The sequence below is a fragment of the Carlito syrichta genome, unplaced genomic scaffold, assembly GCF_000164805.1.
Source record: "Carlito syrichta isolate Samal-C Ts95f unplaced genomic scaffold, Tarsius_syrichta-2.0.1 Scaffold315826, whole genome shotgun sequence".
NCBI lineage: Eukaryota > Metazoa > Chordata > Mammalia > Primates > Tarsiidae > Carlito > Carlito syrichta.
Genome location: NW_007259922.1, coordinates 441,320 through 447,960, shown reverse-complemented (window position 1 = coordinate 447,960; position 6,641 = coordinate 441,320). Strand labels below are relative to the sequence as shown.

General features: G+C 45.6%; 1 protein-coding gene across 3 annotated transcripts in view; it reads right to left on the bottom strand.

Moving 5' to 3' along the window:
• JPT1 (Jupiter microtubule associated homolog 1) overlaps positions 1–6,641 on the bottom strand; it is a 44,542-nt gene that overhangs the window by 15,614 nt on the left and 22,287 nt on the right. Inside the window, exon 2 of one of the 3 annotated variants that reach the window (XM_021706623.1) lies at positions 2,082–2,173. The exons of the other annotated variants lie outside the window; for them this stretch is intronic. The gene's annotated coding sequence lies outside the window, so the exon portion shown is untranslated. The remainder of the gene's footprint in view (positions 1–2,081; positions 2,174–6,641) is intronic. 3 annotated transcript variants of the gene reach the window in all.

Sequence of the window (6,641 nt, the reverse complement as noted above, 5' to 3'; positions counted from 1 at the left end):
AAATCAAAAAATCAGCCAGGTGTGGTAGCACATGCCTGTAATTCCGGCTACTCGGAAGGCCGAGGCAGATGGATCGCTGGAGCCCAGCAGGCGAGTCTGTGGTGGCCGGGAGCGGACACTGCACTCCAGTCTGGGCGACAGAGTGAGACACCAACTCAAAAAATAAATATAAATAAATAAATAATTTCCAGCCAGGCTCGGTGGCTCAGCCTGTAATCCCGCACCTTTGGGATGCTGAGGTGAGTGGACTGCCTGAGCCCACGGGTTCGAGACCCGCCTGGGCATCTTGTCTGAGACCTCATTTGTACAATAAATCAAAAATCAGCCAGGCGTGGTAGCGCACGCCTGTAGTTCCAGCTACTTGGAAGGCTGAGGTAGAAGGATCACCTGAGCCCAGCAAGTTGAGGTTGATTTGGCTGTGAGCATGCCACTGCACTCCAGTCTGGGTGACAGAATGAGAATCCGACTCAAAAAAACAAAAAAATTCCATTCTTATTTTCAACTGAATAAAAAAATGGAAGACTATTCATACATAAAAGTTAACTTAGGCCGGGCACAGTGACTTAAGCCTGTAATCCCAGAACTCTGGGAGGTCCAGGCAAGAGGATTGCCTGAGACCAGGGGTTCAAGACCAGCCTAGACAACTTGGTGAGACCTTGTCTCCACAATAAATTTTTTAAAAAGCCCTGGTACAGTGGCTCAAGCCTATAATCCCAGCACTTTGGGAGGCCGAGGCGAGAGGATTGCCTGAGCCAGCAGGTTCTAGACCAGCCTGGGCAACATAGTGAGACTTCGTCTCTACAATAAAAATCACAAAATTAGCTAGGCATGGTGGCATGTGCCTGTAGTCCTGGCTGCTTAGAAGGCTGAGGCAGGAGGATTGCCAGAGCCCAGCAGGTCGAGGCTGCGGTGGCCGTGAGTGTGCTACTGCACTCCAGCCTGGGCGACAGAGTGAGACTCCAAATCAAAAAAATAATAATAATAATAATCAATAAATCAAAAGAAAACAAATTAGCCAGGCGTGGTGGCTCGCGCCTGTAGTTCTAGCTTCTTGGATGACTGAGGTAGAAAGATCGCCTGAGTCCAGCAGATTGAGGCTGCGGTGGCTGTGAGCATGCCATTGCACTCCAGCCTGGGTGACAGAGTAAGACTCCAACTCAAAAAAAAATAAAATAAAAACATAAAAAAGTTAACCTGACCAATGAAGTCCATGGAGAGCTAATAATAGTCTCTTCTCCTCAATACCACCAATAAGCTCTGTTTGTACACTTGTATCTCACTGTTCTCACCAAGAAACATGAGTGATTAGCCACAAGGGCAAAAAAAAAAATCACTGTGAGAAATTAACTGTAAGATTCTGTGGCATGTTCCTTTGGCCATCGCGTGTAGCTTTTTTGTTCAACACAGAAATACAGTACTTCTGCCTTTCTAAATCTCCCTGCCATAGGTTGACCAGTTTGTCTCCTCCTTGGAAAAACTTGATTTAACTCCTCTTGCCGATTCTCAAACAGAAAATCAAGATAGTTTTATGTGAGGACTTTTTTTTTTTGGAGACAAGGTCCCCCTATTTTGCCCAGGCTGGTCTTAAACATGGGATCCTCCTGCCTTAGACTCCCAAGTACCTGGGATACTACAGGCAGGCACACCACTATCCTCAGCTCTATGGGAAAATTTTCTTTTTTCTTTTTCTGCCTCTGTAATTAATTCTGCCTCTATAATTGAAGAATATGGGAGGACTTTTTTCAAACTACTGATTCAATTCCTTTACTGGTGATAGGAGTAAGTCTGATTCTCTATTTCTTCTTAAAGCAGTTTGAGTAAGAAACATTTTTCTAGGATTAGCTCTTTTCTTCAAATTTACAAATAAATACAGTTGTCACTTGTAAATTCAGCTCATTATATTAGAAAAGGCTGAAAAATTAAACACTTAAGGTATAAATTTCCTTCTAGAGGCATTCCCAAGTTTTCATATGTAGCATTTTTACTATTGTTTCATTCTAAATATTTTCTCATTTCCATCTTCTTCTTTGACCTACAGGTTATTTAGAAGAGCAGTTTTGGTCTGGTAAAGTGGCTCATGCCTGTAATCCTAGCAATTTAGGAGGTCAAGGCAGGAAGATTGCTTCAGGCCAAGAGTTCGAGACCAGCCTGGGCAACATAGCAAGACCTGTCTCTATAAAAATAAAATGAAAGCTGGGCACAGTAGCTCACACCTGTTATCCTAGCACTTTTGGAGACTGAGATGAGAGGACTGCCTGAGCCCATGGGTTGAAGACCAGACTGGGCAACTTGGTGAGACCTCATCTCTACAATAAACCAAAAAAAAATTAGGTGTGGCAGTGTGTGTTTGTTGTTCCACCTACTTGGAAGGCTGAGGTAGAAGGATCACCTGAACCCAGCAGGTCAAGGCTGCGGTGGCTGTGAGCGTGCCACTGTACTCCAGCCTGGGCGACAGAGTGGGAGTCCGAATGAAAAATAAACAAAATGATGGGCTCGGGGGCTCAGCCTATAATCCCGTGCCTTTGGGAGGCTGAGGTGAGTGGATTGCCTGAGCCTGTGGGTTCAAGACCAGCCTGGGCAACTTGGTGAGACCTCATCTCTACAATAAATCAAAATGTGCCTGTAGTTCCAGCTACATGGAAGGCTGAGGCGGAAGGATCACCTGAGCTCTGCAGGTTGAGGCTGTGGTGACCATAAGTGTAGAACTACACTCTAGCCTGGTGACAGAGTGAGACTCACTCAAAAAGCACTTTGGAGATGAGATAGAGAGGCAAGAGGATTTCCTGAACCCAGGGGTTCAAGACCAGCCTGGGCAACTTGGCGAGACCTTGCCTCTACAGCAAATAAAAAAATTAGCCAGGCATGGTGGTATGCATCCGTAGTTCCAGCCACTTGGAAAGTCGGAAGGATCACCTCTGAGGCAAGAGGATCACCTGAGCCCAGCAGGCTGAGACTGTGGTAGCCATGGGTGTGCCACTGCGTTCCAGCCTGGGCCACAGAGCAAGACTCCAAGTCAAAAAAAAAAAAAAAGAAAGAAAACTGTCAACTCCTAGCATTAAAGTTAAGAGTATACATTTATACAAAAAAAAATTTTTTTTTTGAGTTGGCGTCTCACTCTGTGGCCCAGACTGGAGTGCAGTGGCATGCTCCTGGCCACTGCAGCCTCGATCTGCTGGGCTCCGGCGATCCTTCTGCCTCGACCTTCCAAGTAGCCGGAACTACAGGCGTGTGCTACCACGCCCGGCTAATTTTTTTTTTTTATTGTAGAGATGAGGTCTCATCAAGTTGCCCAGGCGGGTCTCAAACCCGAAGGCTCAGGTAATCCACTCACCTCAGCCTCCCAAAGCGCTGGGATTACAGGCTGAGCCACCAAGCCGGCCACATTTATACAAACTTTTAAGGAGACATTTTAATAAGATGTAGCAAGTGTTCAAGTTTGCATTTTATCTGAACCAGCATTTGTACTTCAGAAATTTATAGATAGGCCAGGCTCAGAGGCTCAGCCTGTAATCCCAGGACTTTGGGAGGCCAAGGCAACTGGATTACCTGAGCCCACAGGTTCAAGACTAGCCCGGGCAACTTGGCGAGACCTTGTCTCTACAATAAATAAAAAATTAGGGCCGGGTGCGGTGGCTCACATCTATAATCCCAGCACTTTGAGAGGCCGAGGTGAGAGGATTGCCTGAGCCCATGTGTTTGAGACCAGCCTGGGCAACATGGTGAGACCTCATCTCTACAATAAATCAAAAGTTAGCCAGGCATGGTGGCACATGCTTGTAGTTCCAGCTACTGGGAAGGCTGAGGTGGAAGAATCACCGGAGCCCAGCAGGTTTAGACTGCAGTGGCCAGGAGTGTGCCACTGCACTCCAGCCTGGGAGATGGAGCGAGACTCCAACTCAAAAAAAAAAAAAAGAGTAATTATGTGTACAGAGATACACATAGCTGTATGACCTTGGGTAAGCTGCCTAGCCTCTCGGTGCCTTGGTTTTCTCTTCTATAAAATGAGGATAAGTATCTGCCTCATAAGACCATTAAACAGGTATAATAAATACTGTGCTTAGAATGATACCTGGAACATGGCAATCTTACATATTAGCTATTATTATAACCACAATGAGCCATAAATGTCACCATAATGTTTTTCCAGGGCTCCATCTCACCAATGGGATTTCAGGTAAATTTTCATGTCTTTTTATATTTCAAACCTTTCTGTATTGCTATTAATTAAACCGGCTCTAAAATTATTTTAAGATTGCTCCGGCCCGGTTCGGTGGCTCAGCCTGTAATCCCACACTTTGGGAAGCTGAGGTGAGTGGACTGCCTGAGTCCACGGGTTCGAGACCCGCCTGGGCAACTTGGCAAGACCTCATCTCTACAATAAATCAAAATTTAGCCGGGCGGGGTAGCGCACGCCTGTAGTTCCGGCTACTTGGAAGGCTGAGGTAGAAGGATCGCTGGAGCCCAGCAGGTCGAGGCTGCGGTGGCCGGGAGCGGCCACTGCACTCCAGTCTGGGCAACAGAGTGAGACTCCAACTCAAAAAAAAAGATTGCTCCAGATTCCATAATTTTCTTTTGACAACACTTTCTCCCACCATCCATTATGAATGAATATGACTGTTCATCTCTGGGCACCTGTGTCCACTCTGAACCTCTAGACAGAAATCCCAGCTCCTCTGTCCCCTTGGGTGTAGGCTGGCATCCTGGCCTGGGCACCCTGACACCGCTCCTCACAAGACTCATACGCTGTCCCTTTGTGTACTAAGGGGTGACCCCTGCTCTCCCTGCGTCCTTTTCTGGCAGACTCCACTGTCCAGCAGATGTAAGACTTGGTTAAGCAGGAATGAAGGAAATCTAACAGACTGCCCACTGTCAACATGGCCTCCTATCAAACACATCAAGACAGTTCTTACCACCTTCTTCACCAGTCCAGGCAGGCTACCTTCTTTACCATCCCACGAACAGTTTGTTTGTTTTTTTTGACTTGCAGTCTCACTTTGTGCCCAGGCTGGAGTGCAGTGGCATGCTGCTCATGGCCACTGCAGACTTCACCTCCTAGGCTCAGGTGATCCTTCAGCCTCAGCCTTCCAAGTAGCTGGAACTACAGACACGTGCCACCACGCCTGGCTAATTTTTTGATTTATTGTAGAGACAAGGTCTTGCCATGTTGCCCAGGCTGGTCTCGAACCTGCGGGCTCAGGCAATCCTCTCGCCTCCGCCTCCCAGATGCTGGGATGCCCAGCTTTTACCTAAGAGTATTTATGGGCACATTTCTTCCTGCCTAGAGCACTCTCCACCCTTTCCTCAGTGCCTGTTCAAAACACAGCCCCTATCTTACTCTGCCTGCTCCAGGAAGCAGGCTAGTAGCCCTCCATGATCTCAGAGAAGAACATACCAGAGAGGGAAGGGCTATTAGAAATCTCCTCCTTCAGAAGTCACCATCTCTCTGTAAAGGGCCAGACAGCAAACACCTTTGGCTTTGTGGACTGGTCCTTCTGAACTTGTCACTGTCCTGTTGCCCAAAAGCAGCCACAGGCAACATGAAAATGAGTGGCTGTATTCCAATAAAACTTTATTTACAGACACAGAATTTGCTTTTTATGTAATTTTCACATACCATGAAATATTCTTATTTTTTCAACCATTTATAAGTGTAAAAAGCATTCCAGCTGGGTTTGGCCTGAAGGTGGTAGTGTACTGAGGTCTGCTCTGAGTAGTTACACGGCCTCATCTTCAGGAAAGCACAGTCAGCCCTGAGAAGCTCTAAATAAGCTGCCCAGCATTCGTTTACGAGAGACGGAAACCAAAACCCCACCCCTCAGCCCCTGGCAGGCACACAACAAGCACTCAAAGTGCTTAAATGGGGGAACCACATAACACCACTTTTCTCTTTAAACTACAAACTGTATTACTGATACTTTGATTAGGGTTTTCTTGTTTTCCAACCATGGACTGTCTGATATTTCTTACATAGTTCCTCTTGCTTCCTCCCCTGAATGTAATATTACTGCCTGCCCATAGTGAAATGTAATACACAATCCATGATAAATAAAAATTTCATTGTCCACTCCCAGCCCTGGAGAGCCAGGGAAAAGCCCCATTGCATTCCTTTATAATATGTAAAGCATTAAAAGCCCCACTGTGTTGTGTTTTAAGTCTCAGATATTACAAATTCACTTAAATTCATTATATGAATTAAGATAAATGTGTTCAGGCATACATTTTACAAAGATGATAATTTTAGGGTTAATTAAATTGTTTAAATCACAATTAAAGGTATATAAGTTCTTAATAGGATTTCACTTATGTTAAATTTAAAGCAATATAGGTTTTTATCATTTGTGCCCCAAATCAGCAGGCACTTGACAGATTATAATCAAAATTAACTCGCTTCATTTTCTTCCTCTTTATTCCCTGAAGATTAAAATGATTTTCCTTACTAACCATAATTAAGACCTCATGAATTACTTTGACCAGAAAAAAAATCTTCAAAACCCTAGTGGGCTTGGACATATTCCTGGCCTTGAAAAAAAAAAGAAAGAAAAAGACACTAGAGCCAGGCTCGGTGGCTCAGCCTGTAATCCCGCGCCTTTGGAAGGCTGAGGTGAGTGGATTGCCTGAGCCCGCCGGTTCGGGACCCGCCT